Source organism: Mus caroli, chromosome 16 (genome assembly GCF_900094665.2).
Source record: "Mus caroli chromosome 16, CAROLI_EIJ_v1.1, whole genome shotgun sequence".
NCBI classification, from domain to species: Eukaryota; Metazoa; Chordata; class Mammalia; order Rodentia; family Muridae; genus Mus; species Mus caroli.
The window spans coordinates 46,424,824-46,445,760 of NC_034585.1; the positions used below are offsets into that span (position 1 = coordinate 46,424,824).

General features: G+C 37.3%; 1 long non-coding RNA gene across 1 annotated transcript in view; it reads right to left on the minus strand.

Moving 5' to 3' along the window:
- Positions 1-11,876: 11,876 nt before the first annotated feature.
- LOC115029581 overlaps positions 11,877-20,937 on the minus strand; it is a 40,079-nt gene continuing 31,018 nt past the window's right edge. Inside the window, exon 3 of the long non-coding RNA XR_003835150.1 lies at positions 11,877-11,971. This is a non-coding gene — a long non-coding RNA (uncharacterized LOC115029581). The remainder of the gene's footprint in view (positions 11,972-20,937) is intronic.

The window sequence follows — 20,937 nt, forward strand, 5'->3', positions numbered from 1 at the left end:
ATGTGAGTCTAGAGAGATAACTTAGAGGTTAAACACAGGTTGCTTTTCTAGAGGACCATGGTTCAACTTCCAGCACCCATATGGTGGCTCACTACACCAATAAACTCAGTTACATAGCATCTGATGCCTTCTGGTTTCCATGGACACCAGACATACAAATATACGCCTAGACATCTATGCAGGCAAAACACCAGTACACACAAAATGTAATTAAACTTTCAACTGATCAAAAACCTAACTAAATGCAATAACAAAATTGCAACGCTCCTAGAAGAAAAGAAGGAAAGCACTACAAGAGTAAGACACTAGTGTAGAGAATAATATCCTAGATAAGACTCCTGAAGCATTGACAACAACGTCAGAGTAGACAGTTGGAATTATATCAAAACAAGAAGGTTCTTCATGCTGAGGAAAACACACTGGGACAACCTGAGAGATGGGAGAAAATAACTAATCATCTAACAAGGCATTAATACCGAGAAGGAATAAGGGAATTAACAACATTTTGATGATAATATCCCAGGGCTTTTGTTTGTTTGTCTATTGAAAATAAAATTATATTCATATAATATATCCTGATCATGGTCTCCTCCTCCTCACCTCCCCCTAGAACCTCCATACCTCCCCACCCTTTCTCCTCCATGTCTTTTTCTCTATCTTTCTTAAGAAAACAGACAGACAAGCAGAAAAATGGACAAGCAAAACTAAAACAAATTTTCAAAATGCTAACCAAGAAACAAAGAAAGACAAATACACACACACATATAAGGCCCTTAAAAACACAAAATCAAAAATGGTAACATACAAGAAAAAGACCCAATAGAGTTAAATAAGTAAGTAAGTAAATAAATTAATTTTAATTTTAAAATACCCAAAGCAATATGAAACATAAAATATCTCCAATTAAGTTCATTCTGTGTTGGATAACTAAGGCTGAACATGAAGCTTGTCTCCAAGTGTGCCTGTTTACCTAGTGAGACACCATTGGAAAAAGTAGTTTTTCTGTTGGAAGGAGTTGTTAATTGGAGATAGCTTTTTGGTTGGGGATGGGATCTCATGTCTACCTCCTCAACTTAGTTCTGAGACTCCATCTTGTTTGAACCTGTACAGGCCCAACACATGCTGTCACTGACTGTGTGAGTTTGTATGTGTACCAGTCCTGTTGTGTTGGGAAGACATTGTTTCCTTGGTATCATCCATTTCCTCTTACTCTTAAATTTTTTCTACCTCTTCCTGAGCACTGAGGGAAGGGATTTGATGAAGACATCCCATTTATGACTAAATGTTCCAAGATCTCAAACCCTCTGAAAATAGTCCAGTTGTTGGTCTCTGGGTTAGTTTTTATCTACTGAAGAGTATAACTTGAGTTACTTATCTATGAGTAGAGCACAATGTTGTTAGTTGTCATTTTATCACTTAATTTCCATTACCAGAAAAATAGTATTTGATTCCCCCCACCCACCAGGTCAAGAATTGGCTCCATCTCTGAGTGAGCCTTTAATCCAAACAGATAGTGGTTAGTTAACCCAAAACATTGCACCACCGTATCATACAAGCAAGTCAGCATAGTAGATAGAAGGGTTTGTAATGAGTTGGCATTCACTTTTCTCCCTTGATAGTGTGATCAAAGTACCATGAACTCTAGTCACTAGGGTTGATGTTTCTAGGTAGCCAACAGCTTGACTTGATCTTCAATAGGTCATATAGGTGTTGTCTTCAGCAATAGGGCCCTTTCAGTTTATGGAGATTAACCACTACCCTTACCACTAGTCTGATTTGTTTAGAGCTCTCCATAGGGCCCCTTTGAACAAAATCTCAGTTAGCTGTAACTCATTCCTGGCACTGGAAATTTCACTTGGTGGGAAGAGATGTCTATTTGTGGCTTTGTCTCCCTCATGATTTGATGATTCTATTCCATTCAGATAGTGTGTGTGTGTGTGTGTGTGTGTGTGTGTGTGTGTGTGTACTTAAGAAGCTTCTACTGTAATAGGTTTCTGTATGATCCCTCAAGTGGCCCTTAGAGTTTAAGTAGACCCTCCTCATATTCTCTCCCTGAAGCCCTCTTTCCTCTCCCTCCCTGTTTAATCCTCTCATTCCAGACTCCCTCCTGTTTCTCTCTATGTCTCTCCCTCCTGCACAGTTCCTTAATCTATATACTTAACCTCTGTAGTTATTTAGATAATAGGATGGTTACCAGAGGCTTGAAAGTTAACATCCACATATAAGAGAATAAATACCATATTTGTCTTTTGGAGTCTATGTTAACTCACTCAAGAGAATTTTTTCTAGCTCCATCCGTTTACCTGTGAATTTCATGACTTTGCTCTATTTTTATAAAACTGAAGAATATTTTATTTTGTAAATATACCACATTTTGCTGATCTATTATTCTGTTGATGGGCATCTTTGAAGTTTCCAATTTCTGGTTGTAGTGAATAGAGCACAAGTTTTCATGGTTGAAGAAATATTTCTGTAATACGCCATAGAATCCTCCAGGCATATACCCAAGAACTGTAGAGCTGGATCTTGAGGTAAATCTATTCTGAGCTTCCTGGGGATACACATCACTGATTTCCATAGTTGTGGAACAAGGTTTCACTCTGACCAGGAAAGCATGAGCATTTCCCTAATTTCATATCCTCGCATGAGCTGTCAATTGTTTTATTAATCTTGGCCGTTATGATTGGTATACTATAAAATTTCAGAATAATTTTGCTTTTCTGATGACTAAAGACGGTGAACATTTCTTTAATGTTTCTTAGTTATTCATGTTTCAATGTTTAACTCAGTTCAGTTCTGCACCCAATATTTAATGAGTTATTTGACTTTGACTTTATATATCCATGCATTTTGGATATAAGCACTCTATTGGATATGGAGTTAGTAAAAATATTTTCCCATTCGGTAACCTGCTATTTCCAGATGTTGATGATGTCCTTTGTCATATAGAAACTTTTCAATTTCATGAAGAGAAAGTCTTTTCTTACCAACGAGTTCAAACTATTTCCCACATTCTCTTCCTTCAGATTCAGTGTATTTGACCTTATGTTGAGATTCTTGATCCATTTGGAGTTGAGTTTTGTGCAAAGTTGTAAGTATAGATCTATATGGATTCTTCTATATAGCTATCAAGTTTATTTAACCAGCACCATTTTTTAAAAGATGCTATCTTTTTCCAGTGTGTATTTCTGGTTTCTTTATAAAATATCAGATATCCAAGGGTGAATTGACTTATATGGAGGTCTTCAATTTGATTATGTTGATCAATGCATCTGTTTTTATTCCAGCACCATGTTGTTTTTATTATTATAGCTCTATAGTAAAATTTAAGAATGGGAGGGGTTATACCACTGGAAGTTCTTTTATTACTCAGAACTGTTTTAGCTATCTTGTTTTTTTAGTTTCCTTCCATATGTGGCTGAAAAATTATCCTTTCAAGGTCTGTGAAGATTACTGTTTGAATTTTCATGGGAATTATACCTATAGATTTATTTTAGTAGAATGTCCATTATAACTATATGAATGTTACCAATCCATGATCATGGGAGATCTTTCCATCTTCTCACATCTTTTTCAATTTATTTATTCAATATCTTAACATTTTTAACATGTAAGTCATTCACTTGCTTCACCAAAGTTACCCAAGATATATTATTTGAGGCTAGTGTGAAATATGTTAGTTCACTGATTTCTTTCTTAGTCTCTTTGTCATTTGTTCATGGGAAGGCTACGTGTTTTGGGGGTGCTAATTACTTTTGGGGATTTTAATTTCTACTACTTTTTAAAAAATTATTAATCAGCTGTAGGGGTTTCCTGGTGAATTGTTAGGGCCATTTGTATATATAAAATCATATCATTTGCAAATAAATGTACTTTGACTTCTTGCTTTCCTATTTATGTTCCCTTGTTCTCATTCAGTTGTCTTTTGTTCTACATAAGACAACAAATACTACGTAGGTATGGAAAGAATGGACATACTTTTCTTGTCCCTGATTTTAGTAAAATGGCTTTGAGTTTCTCTCTGTTTAGGTTCATGCTGGCTGTGGGTTTATTGTAAACTGCCATCATTACATTGAAATATATCTCTTGTATGCCTCATCTCTATAGGTCTATTATCATGAAGGGGTTTTGGATATTGTAAAAGGACTTTCTACATCTATTGAGATGACCATGTGGTTTTTGTCTTTCAGTCTGTTTATGAGGTAAGATTACATTTATTAATTTACATTGTTGAAACATTCCTCTATCTCTGGAATGAATCCAAAGTGATCATGGTAGATGATTGTTTTGATGTGTTCTTGGATTCAGTTTGCAAGTATTTCATTGAGTATTTTTGCATCTATTTTCACAAGAAAATTAGTCTGTAATTCTATTTCTTTGTTAGATCTTTACACAGTTTGGGTATCAGGGTAGCTATGTCCTCATAAAAATGAATTGGGTAATGTTCCTTCTGTTTCTATTTTGTGGAATATTTTGAGGAGTGTTGGCATTAACTCTTCTTTGAAAGTCTGGTAGAATTCTATGCTAATACCATTTGGGTTTTTTGTTTTATTTTGTTTTGTTATTTTGTTTTTTGTTTGTCGTTGTTGTTGGGAGACTTTTAATAACTGCTTCTATTTTACTGGGGGTCATAGGCATGCTTACAGTTGTGATATTTTCTTCATAGATTTTCCTTTGATGAATATATAGTAATCTGCCCCATCTCTTCTGATAGTGTGGGTTTGAAATCTGTATTGTCAGATATTAAAATGGCTTTCTTCTTATCTTTGCTTGATTTTAAGGTGTACTTCTTGGATGCAACAGAGAGATAGATCCTATTTTCAAATCAGTCTGTTAGGCTGAGTCTTTCTATGGAAAATTGATGGCATTGATGTTGAGAATTATCAGTAAACAGTGTTTTTGATTCTTGTTGTTTTGTTGTTATGGTGCAATATTTTCTCCCTTTGATTTACTCTTTGAGGACTATTTATTTTTCTGTTTTCTTTGGTGTTGCTTAATCTCTTAAGATGAACTGTTTCTTCTAATGCCTTCTGAGGGGCTGAATTGGTAAATAGATACTGCTTAAATTTGGTTTTAATGTGGAATATTTTCTATCTCCATCCATAGTGATTGATAGTTGTACTGGTCATAGTAGTTTGGGCTGTATCTGTGCTCTCTTAGAGTTTGTAAGACATCTTTCTAAGATCTTCTGACTTTCACACTCTCTATTGAGAAGTTTGATGTTATTATAATGGATGTATTTGTCCATGTGTCTTGGCCTTTTTCCCTTGCAGCTTTTGATAGACTTTCTTTGTTCTGTAAGTTTAGTGTTTTGGTTATGCTATGCTGAGGGGACTTGCTTTTCTGGTCACGTCTCCTTAGTGCTTTTTCTACCTTGATAAGCACCTCCTTTCTTAGGTTAGATTCTTTTCTATGATTTTATTGAAAATATTCTATGTGCTCTGACCTGAGTTTCTTCTCCTCCATCTAATTCTATTATTTACAAATTTGCTCTTTTCACAGTGTCCCAGGTTTACTGGATATTATTTGCCTAATTTTTTAGATTTAATATTTTTTGACTGAGGTATCCATTTTTTTCTTACTTGTCTTCAGGAACTGAGATCCTCTTTTCCATTTCTTCCTTGTTTCTCCCTTGATGGTCACTGGGTATCCTGTATGTTTCTAGGTACTAGGGGCTGGTAGATAGGAAGGAGAGTGGAAATTTCCTACCCAAGTCCAGATCAGGTATAACCATTGATGATCCCAAGTAGGAGCTAATAATCCAGTTTTTAAAGAGGTATGATATATGAATAAACATTTCCTAAGTGAAGCTACTGAAATGTCAAACAAGCTTAAGAAAAACTTCTTAAAATAACTATCAGGGAACTACAAATTGAAACAATGGTGGAACATAATCTCAATCTAGGTAGTCTGGCTATTATCAAAAATAAAAAAATAACAAATGATGATAATGATGATTAAAAATAGAAATTTTTGCATATTTGGGGTTCAAATATAAATTAGTGGCCTGATGGCTCAGAGGCAAGACATTTGCCAAGCCTGACAACCTGAGTCCCATCTCTGGGATTTATGTGGCAGAAGGAAGTAACTGATTCCTGCAATTTGTCTTCTGAATCCACACACATGCCAGATCATGTCCTCTCCCTTGCGAAATGAGTTTGAATTCAAAATAAATATAAATTAGCCATATAGCTGTGTTGCTATGTTTCTGATCCACTATTCAAAAGAGTCAAGGTACAGACTTGAACCAGGTGCCTACTAATAGATAGACAAATAAAAACTGTGACATACTGCAGTCTAGACATATCAAATTGACTAAAGCATATGAATTAAAAATTGTTGTATATGGAAAATACTCAATATCATTAGAGCTGTAAATCTAGGTTCTTTGTCTCAACTTTATAAGTTATGACTGATGTTTATTTAAACAAATAAAATGTTGGTCTATGCATAAAAGTGTACTATTCAGATACATACAAAGAAGGGGATCCTGTCATTTGTGTCAGTATAGATGAAATGTTATGTGAAATAAGCCAAAAATGACAAATTGTGATCACTTTATAGAAATAAAGAGGAGTTGTGGCCACAACTTCCTTGAGGCAGCAAGGGTAGACAAGATGGGATATGGTTGAATGACAGATAACCATGACACAGTATGAGTGCTCAACAGCACAGTAAGCTGAGTAGCATTTATAATAATTAATTCCTCATTTTACAAAGTACCAAAGGGGTTTTAAATTTCTCCAACAGTGAGAAGTGTTAAATATTTAAGATATAAATCCCTGTTACCCTGATTTGATCACTGCACAAGATATCCATGTATCAAACTACCATATTTTCTTCACAATTTTATACAATCATGTCTAGATTACTTTTTACTTGATTTTAAAATATATTTACTCATACATAAGGTACTCTAGGTAGCCCTCTTCCCTGATTTATCTCTACTGTTTAGGATGTAATTATTTTATAGAAAGAGGAACCCCCCCCCCTTTGGTTACCACCTAACCCTGGGAAAACCACCAGAACTAAGCACATCCTCACCCACTAAGCTCAACCAGGCAGTCCAGTTAGGGGATGGGGACACAGTGGCAGACAACAGAGTCAGATACAGCCCAAACTCCACTTTTTAGAGAACCCACATGAAATCCAAGCTGCACATCTGTAACAAATGTGTAGGGGGCCTAGGTCTAGGCCCTGCGTATTCTTTGGTTGGTGGTTCAGTCTCTGTAAGCTCTTATGGCCCCAAGTTAGTTTATTCTGTAGGTCTCCCTATGGTGTCATTGACCCCTTCAAGTCCATCTATTCTGTCCCCCAACTTTTCCACAGTACTCCCCAGGCTTCATCTGATGTTTGGCTGTGAGTCTCTATTACATCTCTTTCTATTTACTGCTGAATCAAGGAAGCCTCTGAGGAGACAGTTATGTTAGGCTCCTGGCCACAAGCATAGCAGAGTGTCATTAATAGTGTTAGGGATTGGCTCTTTCCCATGAGATGGGTCTCAAGTTGGGCCAGTCATTGATTGTCCATTCCCTTAATCTTTGCTCCATCTTTAACCCTGCACATTTTATAGGTCGGGCAAGTTTTGGGTAAAAGGTTTTGTGTGTGGGTTGATGTTGCCTGTCCTTCACTGGAAATCCCATCTGGCTGCAGAAAGTAGCCAGTTCACTCTCCGTATCCCTTGATGCTGCTAAAAGTCTCAACTAGGATCACCCCCCTAGATTCCCAAATGTCTCCTCTGTCCCAGATTTCCAGCTAGTCCCAGAAATCTCTAAGACTTTTAACATGAAGGGAAGTTGTAGTTAGTCAAACACATTTTCAGCATCTAATAAAGTAATTGTCTGTGTGTTTTTTATTTCAGTTTGTTTATATGGTGGATTACATTGGATTTTTGTATATTGAATCACCCCTGCATCCCTAGGATGAAGCCAACTTGATCATGGTAGATGATGTTTTTGATGTTGTATACTTGGATTTGGCTTGTGAGGTATTTTATTGAGTGTTCTTGCTTTCAGTGTTCTTAAGTAAAATTGGTCTGAAATTCGCTTACTTTGTTGAGTCTTTGTGTTGAGGACTGTGGCCTCATAGGATGAGTTTAGCAATGTTCCTTCCATTTCAACTTTGTGGAATAGTTTGAGTATTGTTATAAGCTCTTCTTTGATAGCGCATCTGACCCCTGGTTTTTTTTTTTTTTTAAGTTGGAAACTTTTAATAACTGCTCCTATTTCCTTAGGGGTTGTAGGAATATTTAAATAGTTTCAATGAACTTGATTTAACTTTGATGAGTAGTATCTATTTAGAAAATCTTCCACTTTATTTAGATTTTCCAGTTTTGAGAAGTACATGCTTTTGACATAAGTTCTAATGGTACATGAAATTTCCTCAATGTCTATCTCCCTTTTCATTTCTGCTTTTGTTAATTTGAAAACTGTCTCTCTGCCTTGTTGTTTGGCTAAGGGTTTAATTTTTTGTCGTTGATTTTTTTCAAACCAGCTCTTCATTTTGTTGTTCCCTTTGTTTCTAATTGATTGATTTCAGCCCTGAGTTTGTTTATTTCCTTCCATCTACTCCTCTTGGGTGTGCTTGCTTATTTTTTTTCCCTAGAGCTTTCAAATGGATTTTAAATTGCAGGTATACAAATGCACCAATTTCTTATGAAGGCACTAAGTGGTACTAAGAAGGCATAAGAGGAAGGAACTTCCCTCTTAGCACTACTTATATCTTGTCCCATAAGTTTGAGCATGTTGTCTCTTCATCTTCATTCATCATGACATTCTAGAAAGTCTTTATATTCTTTCTTTATTTCTTCCCTGATCTAGTGACCATTGAGTAGAGAGTAGTTCAATTCCCAGGAGTTTGTAGGCTTTCCTTTGTTCTGTTGTTTCCTGAATTCCAGCTTTAATCCGTGGTGGTCTGATAAGATAAAGGGGGTTATCTCAATTTTTTTTTTTTGTCTCTGTTGAGGCTTGCTTTGTGACCAACTATATAGTCAATTTTGGAGAAAGTTCCATGATGTGTTGAGAAGAAGACATACTCTATTGTATTTGGGTAAAATGTTTTATAGATATCTGTTAGGTCCATTTGATTCATAACCTATCTTAATTTAATTATTTCTCTGTTTAGTTTCTATCTTGATGACAAGAGTGAGATGTTGAAGTCTCCCACTATTAATATGTGGAGTTCAATGTATGATTTAAGATTTACTAATGCTTCTTTTACAAATGTGGGTACCATTTAATTTGGGGCATAGATGTTCATACTCGAGATGCCATCTTGTTGGGTTTTTCCTTTGACCATTTATGAAGTATCCTTCCCCATCTCTTTTAACTACTTTTGGTTGAAAGTCTACTTTATTAGATACTAGAATGGCTACTCCAGCTTGCTTCTTTGATTTGTTTGCTTTGAAAACTTTTTTCTAGCTCTTTACTCTGAGGAAATTTCTGTCTTTGTTGCTGAAGTGTGATCATTATTTGCAGCAGAATGGTGAATCCTGTTTACACATCCATTCAAAAGATATAATCCAAAGCTTAAACCTTTTTATTAGAAAATTGAGTCCATTGACTCAGTAGAAACTCTATAAGCTAAAAGAGCCTAGACAAATATTTTGTAGTTTAAGAGACTATAGATGTCAACCTATACCAGGTTGCCAACCTATATCCAGCAAAAGTCTCAACCACCACAGATGGAGAAAACAAGATATTCCAAGACAAAATTGTTCAAATTTGAACAATATCTATCCACAAATCCAGCCCTACAGAAATTATAGAAGGAAAACTCCTAACCAAGGAAGTTGACTTCACCCAACAAAACACAGGAAATAAGTAATTGCATCCCAGTAAAAACAAAAGAAGGAAAGCTGGTATAATTCTGATAGGTGTGCCTTTGTATGTTACTTGGCCTTTTCCTTTTGGAAATTTTAATATCTTTATTTTTTTGTAGATGTAATACTTTGGTTATTATGTGGCAGGAGGATTTTCATATTTAGTCCAATCTAATTTGTGTTCTGTACACTTCTTGTTTGTCTATGATTTTGCTGAAAATATTTTCTGGTCCTTGGAGGTGGGACTTTTCACCTTCTATTCCTTTTATTCTTTGGTTAGGTCTTTTCATACTGTCCCAGATTTCCTGAATGTTTTGTGTCAGGATTTTTTTAATTAAGATTTTCTATGATTGAAGAATAATTTCTTCTAACAAATCTACCTTAGAGATTCTGTCTTCTTTCTCCTGTACTCTGGTGGTGATGCTTATGACTGTTATTCCTGTTCTCTTTTCTGTTTTCCTCTCCAGGATTCCCTCAGATTGTGTTTTCCTTATTGCTCATGTTTCCATTTTCAGATCTTGAACAGTTTTGTACATTTCTTTCATCTGTTTAATTGTATTTTCCTGTAGTTCTTTAAGGGATTTATTCATTTCCTCTTTTAAGGCCTCTATCATTTTTATAAGATTGGATTTAAGGTCAAGGAAATTTTCTTGTGTTTCTGTTGTTTTAGGACATCTAGGGCTTGCTATAGTGGGATAGGTTTGCTTTGAAGCTTCCATGTTGCCCTGGCTCTTGTAGATTGTATTCTTACACTGTCCCTTTGCCAGCTGGATCTCTCTGGGTGTTCTTGGTTTAACAGGTCTCTGGGAAGGAGGCCTAACCTGAATATTTCTGATGCAGAACACTATGGGTGGGCAACCTGAATGATCCTGGTGCAGCAGACCTGGTGAGGGAGTATGGAGCAGGTAGCTCAGAGAAACAATATGAAGTTCAGGGCAGTTGGGTGCACAGTTGGGAGACTTGGGTGAGGGATCTAACCTGGATGTTCCTGGTGCATATATCCAGGTGGTATGCAGAGAGTGGTCAGGCCACAGTACTGTATTTCTATATTTTGTTCCTCTATTCTCCAGTATAATTAGGGTGACCAATCTTTAATTACCAATGAAGATAATTGCAATAATCAAACAAAGGAAAACAAAGTCTTATAAAAGAGACTTTTCTTTGTATCAATCCTGAAAGCACTTTGAAAGTTTCTAGCTATAAAATATAGAATGCCAAAGACATTTTTAAACCACAAGAGAGGAATTCAGCCATTCTTTCATGTTTTTATCTTTTGGTGGATTTTTGTTTGTTTTTGTAGTGATCTTGGAGGAAGCAATTGGCATTTTAACTAAATGAAGATAAATGAAAGAATTAGCATAAACAATGTTTGCTAGGAGACTAAACCTTCCTTTTTTTTATTCCATTTTGGTTACATTAACCTTTCAGAACTCTAACCATACAATAATATTTAACTATAAGTAATTTATATATATTATATGCAATACCAATATGTATTCCTAAGAATAATCATGTGTCATGCTATAATTGCCATTTTATAGGCAAATTCAGGAATTTAAAGATACAAAATAACTTCTTCAAGGTCACACTTGGCAAATGTCAGTCAAGATTTTGAATTGCATCAGGCTCGTGAATTTGGAGCATTCTGTTAACCACTCTGCTATGAAACCTCACATTGAAAGCATGATTCATTACCTGAGAATTATTCCTCTGAGAGTCAATCATCAGGTTGATAGTTTCTTGCCCAGGCTTAATCTTTTGTGAGTCATGACCATTTTCAGAGTCTTTGTCCATGTTCTAAGAAGTTAGTTTCTCTTAGGTAGGTGGTGATTGTGAAATCCTATATGGCTTTTCAGCCATATCTTGTCTTAGACACCAGGAACAAGATTAGTTAGTGCAGTCATTCCAATAGCCTCTGTTACATTTGCTGAGTTTTCTTCTGATAGGATGTGTCTATTCCATTAATTATTCACTGAAGCCTCTTTTCTTCTCCAAAATGCCCCACTTTAGATGATGAATGACATGATCTGATTCATATTGTTGCCATCTGCTCGAAAATCCAAAGCCCCAGCTAAGGAAGTAGGAGAAGTTTCTTCCTACCTAGAAACACTGCCTTCAACTCAGCCTTTCTTCTCCAGTTTTCATTTCACTCTGAAAAGGATCATTAATCTCAGTTAATCGAAATCTCCTGTCCTACTATTCCAACTGAGGATAGGCTAATAAGTCAGGCATGGACAATCATGGCAACCCATCTCTCTGGGCAGTAGGTAAGTGATTCAGGGAGAGTCAAGCCACTGCGAAACTTTAAACAAAATATATTTCGCAACAGCAATAATTCCTACAAAATAAAATAGCCTTCTACATGGAATGAGAGGAGTGAACACCAAAGCTTCAGTGATTGATTGTTGGGAAGCAAATGATTGCATATACCAGAATGAGCAAAAGGGTGACCCAATAGACGTGCTCTTCTGACTTGGATCCGTACTTTTAAATTCATTTCTTATCAACTATGCTGGTATCTTTGCATATATGCTAATAAAACCCTTTCAGTCTAATTTAATTTGAATTTAGTTTTATAACTTGCAGATAAAAATATTCTGACACTTCATACCACCCAAAGTTCACTCTTCAATGATTTGTGCAAAGATATGAAAAAATGCAAATAATGCCCCATTTCTAACCTAGAATAATGTCGAAGAGACATATATAGATAGATGCGTACTTACAGGCTGGGTGTCATTTGTCCAAAATGCTTCATGCTTAAAGTATTTTCTATTTCAGTTTTTCTTATTTTGGTGTATATATATATATATATATATGGAATATATATATATGGAATATATATATATGGAATATATATATATATGGAATATATACATTGGTCAAATCTAAACATGAAATTAATTTGTATATGCATATATACACACATAATTATATCCTCAATATAATTTTTAACTTTGTACATGAAACAAAGTTTTACAAGGCAATTTTTTCTGCCTGTAGCATCTTGCGACTGTTTTGGAACACCTCATTTCAGATTTCAAAGTTTTTAATTAGGAATGTTTAACCCTGCTCACTTCTTCATATGTGTAATATTTCATATGTAATATTAAGTTGCAGGAAAGACATTAAAATAGTCATTTATATCACAGGTAACGACATGGGCTAATTTTGATTTTTTTTTGAAAAGTAGATTAGAGAAATTTAACAAGTGCTTTTAAAACTTCAAAATGCCTTTTATCTGCAGTGGTTTTAATGAGAGGGCTAATATATTTGAATGCTTAATCACAAGAGGATGGCACTGTTTAAGATATGTTTGAAGGATTTAGGGAGTCTTGGTCATGGTGTCTCTTCACAGCAATAGAACACAAACTAAGACAATATCGTTTCTGTGGGTTTAGTAACAGGTAAACAGATTTGGGGGGAAAAGGAGAGAGCACATATGAGTGAGATATGAGAGAGGGAGAGAGAGAGAGATTGGGAGAAAAGAAGGAACCATGTCATCTTAGCTTAAGAAACTCTGGAACTGAAGGGAGATCAATTAAGAAGCAACCCTAGCAGAGACTCAGACAAGGCCAGAACTGTCCATAGGAACACTAGAGACCAACTGAGCTCTGACCTACTGGGTTCCAGTAAACAGATACTTTGATGTTCAGCCTCTGCCTCTGCCTCTGCCTCTGCCTCTGCCTCTGCCTCTGCCTCTGCCTCTGCCTCTGCCTCTGCCTCTGCCTCTGCCTCTGCCTCTGCNCCTCTGCCTCTGCCTCTGCCTCTGCCTCTGCCTCTGCCTCTGCCTCTGCCTCTGCCTCTGCCTCTGCCTCTGCCTCTGCCTCTGCCTCTGCCGCTCGCTTCCTCGCTCACTCTCGCTCTCTCTTTCTGCCAGAGATTCCTCACTAACACTGGTACTCTGATAGACATTGCAAACTTGCTCACTATCATCACAATGGGAACCAGAACCTCCACACTATTACTGCATCAAGAATCAAAGCCCTGTTGTGCAGACAGCTGCTGTTCACAAAGGTCAGTGCTTCTCAAGCTGCCTGTAGAAAGGGGACAATCACATTTGTTTCTAATATGCCATAGGCAAAATCATTGGGGGAAATTTAATAAAAATGAAATGTTAAAAATTAAACTAAGAAGAGCATTCTCTGCAAACCTCAATTTATTATAACATACAATAAGCACACAATTTTCAACACTAATGTGAGAGTAATATTGCAATAATCCATATCTGTGCCTTGGTGCCAGCCTACAGACCATTACCCTGTTTTAACTTGTACTGCTCCAGGTGATGTTCATTCCTGCTCCAACTCTGCTTTATACTATAGTCCAAGAGGAACACCTTCTGGGTAGCATTTGGAGACAAAAGATGGTGTCTATCCTAAGTTATAGTTTAGCAAGCAAGGAAACGGTCTTCATTTTTCTGTAATGCATGCCTAAGCCAGGACCACTGATACTATCCTCCCCTTGTCTTACTGACTGTGATTGCTGCCACACCTAAGCCATCTCCCCAGTAGAGTAGCCCGAGCCTTGGTGCTTGAGTTCTGTCCATTCTTAATGACTTTGTCCATAATAGGGTGAGAGAATTTCCTACGAATTCCTCTCACTGAGTACACTAGGAAGAGGAAAAGATCTACAATCTCATCATAACCCTCTCAGATCCACGTGCACCGCCCCTTATGAAGCAACCTCAGTCACCACAAATGGGATTGGATACCACTTTCTGCCACTTTTCTCCAGTCCCAAGGAGCCCAAGTGACCCATTTTATCTTCTAGGTTAGAAGGATCATTCTTATTCCATGATGAAAGATAGCATTTCTCCCATGTATACTACCGAACAGTGACACTAAAAGAAACAGTCGATATTTTGCAAAGAAGTTAAAGGGTTGGAACTGTTGGGTGTGTCATTTTCTCTTCACCCCATGTCTTCTAGCTATGGGAAACAGCACTTTAAGACTAGAGTCAGATTCTCACTTGGATTCTGCAATTTGCTGTATTCTCAGGTAAAGGATGTCCTGTGAGATTCCAAGACATAATATTAGAGGCCAGTGACCTACATAGAAAACTAACACTTTTATCAATAGAGAAGATGAAACAACTCATTACTTTTGAATTTTCTTATCAACTTCATTTTTTTTTTGACCAAGGAACTCCCTTCACAGCCAGCTTGAGTGGAATAATAGGACTGAGTATGAAGTATTTAGAAAAGTCCGTGGTTGGCAATTGTTGCATACATGTAGCCAGGAGAAAGAAGGAAAATTGAATACAGTTGCCTTTTCTAATGGGAGCAATTAAGTATACTGAATATGGAGCTGGCTGTGATGCTGTGCTGCTGTATCAGAGATGTGGGCAGGTCTAGAAGGTGGGCGGAGGATAATTCACATATGACTGTAGCATTGTCTGCTTGGATGACAGGAATGCTGTCTGTGGAGTGTACATGAAGAATCTCTTTCTACTCCAGTCGTTGCATCTTCCATGTCCCACTTCATTGTTCATCAGAAAGGATCCATTGCAAAAGAGGCCATCAGATGTGTGAGAAAGCATTAGCAGAGTCAGCTCTTCTATGCCTCTTTTACATGCTTGTTCAATGGGCACCAGGGCTATCTTATACTCTCAACCATTCTAAGTGACCCACACTTTCAGCTTTCTCTTTAGTCCTCCAATCAGTTTTCCATTTCCTAGAGTGATAGGTCCCAGAATGGATACTGGGCCTATCTTTATGCCTTTTTCATCAAGAAGAGTTACAATGAGATATAATATTTAATATCCTATCTACTTGCAAGTTTTCCTCCATCACCTACGGTCTTTCTGAGGTAGTGCTGCCAAGAGGTCCAGGGGTAGGGTGGCAGTGAAGACACTTTGCTTAGTGATGACATTTGTTATTTTTAAAAGTCATTCTCCTATGCCATAGTTTATTTTATAGTATTATTTATCGTGTGTGTGTGTATGTGTGTGTGTATATATACATTAGAAGGATCTGTTAGGTACTGTTTGATTGCTGTGAAAAGATATCATGATCAAGGCAACTTAAAAGAGATAGCAATTAATTTAGGGCTTGCCTATAGATTCAGAGGGTGTGTGCATGGCCATCATGGCAGGAAGCATAGCATCAGGCAGTCAGGCATGGTGCTGGAGCAGTAGCTGAGAGCTCACATCTTCATCCACACACAGGAGACAGAGAAAAAGAGAGAGAGAGAAACAGAGACAGAGAGACAAAGAGAGAGAACCAGCAAGGAATGGCTTGGGCTTTTGAAACATCAAAACCTACCCTGGTGGCACACCTCCTCCAACAAGGTCACACCTCCTAATCCTTTCTAAATAGTTCACCAAATGGGAACCAAACATTCAAGTATATGAGCTTATGGCAGCCATTCTCATTTAATCCACCTCATTCTACTGCATGACTCTTGTAGGCCTATGGCTACATCATAATGCAAAATGCTTTTAGTCCAACTCCAACACTTCCTCGTCTTTTACAGCACTGTTTCAAAATCCAACATCTCTCCTAAGGCCTGAGGCAATTTTTAATGATAACCCTTTGTAAAAATCAAAAAAGTAAATTACACACTTCAAATATACAATGGTACAGCATAAACATTTTCATTCAAAAGAGAAGAAAAAGAACACAGAGAGGAAATGCTGGACGAAAGCAAAATTGAAATCCAGCAGGACAAACTCCCAATTCTGTATCTCTATGCCCTGTTATCTACTCTGTCCATTTTTGTAAATAACACACACATACCTCTCTCTCTAGGACTGACTTCACATCTTGTCTGTAGCTTTTCCTGAGAGGTATCTCATGGCTCTAACATCTCAAACATCTTCTAATCTCCAATGCAATCTAAGCTTGACTTTCAAAGCTTCATGCAATGGCCTATCTGGGCCTCCATAAAGGGACTCTTCTGCCACATGCCTGGCCTTGGTTTTTCTTAAGTGCTGAGGCAGATTCTACCACCTCTGTATATCCCCTATTCCTTCTTTAGCAGTCCAATAACTTGGAATCAAATATTGAAATATATAAAGCTATGGGGCCATTCTCATTGAAACCACTACAAGGAGTATCAGAGGATAACAATTATCTCCTATTCCCTTTTGTGAGTTCCAAGGGATTGAACTCAAATTACCTGTTTGTAAACCAAATACTTACTCTTTGATCCATCTTGTTAGTCTCATGCCACAATTTTTCAAAGAATCTTTTCACAAAGCCATAAGAAATGGGTGAAAAATGACTACCAGCATGGCAGTCTCAGTAGACATGAAACCAATAAGCTCATTAAACTTATTTGTCTTTTGTGGCTTGATGAATTGTTGTCAGGAAAATTCATCTTTGTCCTTCTTTACTTTGTTATGGTTCTAGATTTGTCTCCACAGAATTTTAAATTCAAGTATCTTCTTGATTCAGAGTCTGAATCAGTTAAGTTTCTAAAAATAAGAGCCCCTGCAAAAGGTAGCAGTCTTTCTCTAAAATCTGAGAGTGTGTATTGCAATTCTGCTAATAGGATTTGCCACAGGCATCTTTTAGCATTTGGATCTGCCTTAGTCACTGCATAAACTTGCTCTATTAAGGAGGTAACATATGGAATAACAATTTCAAGGAGAATCAACACCAGACTAAATAATTATATTGGGAAGATTTTATTTTGTCACGGCTCAAATTCCTATTGGGGCCCTAGCTTCCCTGACATAATTTCATATTTGAAATCTGATAGAATGATTTCTAGCTTGGAAGTGACTTTCTCACATGCCCAGTGTTGTAGTGAAGCAATTTCTTCTGAGTATGACTTGACCATTAGCTATGAAACCCAATAAATGCATTTGTTTGCCGTGTTAACGCATAGGTGACCAATGCCCTAAGAAATGATTATTTTTTATATATCCCTAGGAAATTACATCCTAAAAATTGGCATCGTAATAGGGACATGACAACATCAAAGATAAGTCTAGGTGGAGCAGCTTCCTGGCACTTGCTGTGAGTCATAAGGCATCTAATTGAGGCTGATTTGTTTGAGGGTCACATATCTACAGGCTGAATCCTAGTATAACCATCTTCTATGTGGAATGTGGTAGCACACTTCCGTGGTGAATGAGAACTGCCATATGACTATGAGCATATCCTCAATCTTTCAGGTGGAGTAAGTAATGTATTATAAGCCTTGAATGTAGCACCTATGAAATAAGGTTATAAACAAGTTGGTGTGGCATTTATGTGGCCCTTGCTGTGCGTCATAAACCATAACAAGTGGTGTTGATTTTTCTAGCCAGAGGGAACTTTTCTGAATAATAAAAACAGACATGTGGAAAGAATCTTGATTATTATTCACTGATACTTATCAGGAAAAAGAGAGGATAAGGATTAGAGAGAAAATGAGTTTCAGGTACTGGCTAGGGACAGGGTATAAGGCTAAGAGGACAATGAAAACTGTGTTGATTAAACCCCTTCTGAGGGTCAAACCCCTGTGGCCATTGAAGAAAATCAGGTAATGGGACAATACAGAGGGAATAAGATAAACAAAATAGTCACAAGAGAGACAAGGGCTCGTGTCCATATACCAGGGCAGACATTGGAGAGTAAAAATGAAGTCACTGATCATGGCATATACTATAACCATAGCACTCAGATGATGAGGCAGAACTGTTGGCTGTGTGAGGCAGTAGAACATTCTAAAGGAGCTGAGAAAAGAGTAAAGTTAACAAAAGGTTAGTCCTGGTCACTTGAAAGGAAATTCATGTTTTGCAAGTATTTCTAGGAGACATGGAGACAGCCAGGACCTGTGGTTGTAAGCCTCTGGTAGGCTTTAAAGCTTGAACAGTAATTCCCCAAAAAGGTGAATGAGAAGAAGTCCAGGGGATCCCACCAACTCCTCTATTTCTGTGGCAGTGAGGAAGGACATCGCAGGAATCTGGAGAGTTAAGAGGTCAGCTTCAGGAAGACCCTGACCATTTGTACAAATTCTCATAACATCAGTTGCAGACTCGTCACAACAGCCTCTCTGTGTGATAATATATTACTTTATAATGGGACTCAAACACTCAGAAAAAAAGTCAGTCATCTTGAATCTGAGAAGAAGACAAGTAACCCTTTACCCCAGTATTGAAAAAGTACACGTGTACTTTGTGTTAGAACAGTATCTTGGAACTCTTCTCAATTCCCATCTCTCTCTCTCTCTCTCTCTCTCTCTCTCTCTCTCTCTCTCNTCTCTCTCTCTCTCTCTCTCTCTCTCTCTCTCTCTCTCTCTCTCTCTCTCTCTCTCACCTCATTCCTCACCTCTATAGGATAAAATACTGCTCTCACAGACAATTATTACAAAGGAAGAAGTTTTCATGGCATGAAATAACCCCACTTGCTTCTTTAACTGAGGAGTAGTCTGTCTGTCTGCCTACAAAAACCATGTAGGGTGACTGGTAGGCCTGGGATGGGTTCCAATTCAATTTCCTTCCTTTGAGTTGTTGGCCATAGAGAACCCCTGAGGTTTACTACAGAGTACTCACTATTGGGACAGCTATTAGATGCTAAGTTCCTTGCTGGAGAATCCCCAAGCTCTAGTTGAACACATAGAAAAGAAGCTAGGACTAACCTGAAGCCTTATTTCCTGTGGGTTAACTGTGTGTAGTACCATAAGGTACTACACTGACTACTCAATCATCTACCCAACTATGAGCTATGACTTTATCAACATAGTCACATGTACTATATGTGACTCAATCAGCATGTGAGGTAATATGTGCCTATTGGGGTCATAGTGGCACTACCATTACAGATGAAACCAATTACTTTCTGATCAGATTTAGGGCCTGCTATTTAGAAGAGAGTCCATGTTTGATACTACACTTGAGGGTAAAACATGTAATTGTGAAAAATCATAAGTCCCTTTGAGAAGGGTATTGATATTGTTTTGTTAAATGAATACAATGTGTTTGTCAAACTGTCTTCTAAACATTTGTATTCATACCCAGTGATCACTGCTGTTGTCCATAATAATGGAAGAAACCCCCTCTGGCAGTGAGTGATACTTCAGAAACTGGCTGCTGATACTGTCTTTTTTTGTGGTCTATAAGGTATACTGTTACACTGTTATTGCTGACTATATGATTTCTGGGGCATAGTGACCCAATACATTTTACATATGCACACATTCTCTCTCTCTCTCTCTCTCTCTCTCTCTCTCTCTCTCTCTCACACACACACACACACACACACACACACACACACACACACACACACACAGACAGAGGCACTCAACACATACACATTATCACAGGCTTTGGGAACATAATGTAAAAAAGAGCAGAGTTAATATAAGGTCCAGAAGACAGGAAAGTGTTGTAGTGAAGCTATTTACCCTGACTGTGACATGATGATTGAATCGTAAGGCTAGTTTGTTATGATGATGAAGTGACTAGGTAACACCATGTTGTCCTTATTCCCTTTTGTGTCTACTTACACACTTCTCAGCCCAACTCCCCTTAATAGCTTCAACTGCCCTGATCATTGTCCAGATGTATTAACCAAAATAATTAATGTTTATACAAGCTACATATTAACTAAAATAACAGATAATGGTATAAATCTTAATTAATGGTCATGTGTCTGAAATAATGACTATGTTTTGTGAAGACAGATGTTACAAGGTTACTCTGATCTTCATTTAAAATTGATTTAATTTTGGTCTTCTGACTTTAAAAATGTCATACCCTGAGAAAGACTCCCAACCAAGAGTCTTTCTGAGGTACTAGCCCAAAATAAAAGACTCTTATACTCTTATTTGGCTTAATATGTGTAGTATCCTTTAAATTTTTGTGTGGATCATTTCAGCAGTATATCAAATACGTTGGCTTATATCATGGTAATAAAATAAACAAAACAATACATTATAGGAACTAAGCTTATAGAAATGATAATAATGATACTCTAGTAGCAAGGGTGAGTATCACTAAACTCTTACTTGAGATTCCATCTTCTATTTCCACTTGCCCATCCCCCAGCTACTCATGACCTTTGAATGTATAGAATACGTAGGAGCTGGGAGTTTGATTAAGAAGTGAAACTTTAGAGACTTCCGGCACCCTCCCAGCCGGAGGACAGAGACCTGCCCTGCAGAGAGTGCCATCTTGGCTCCGGG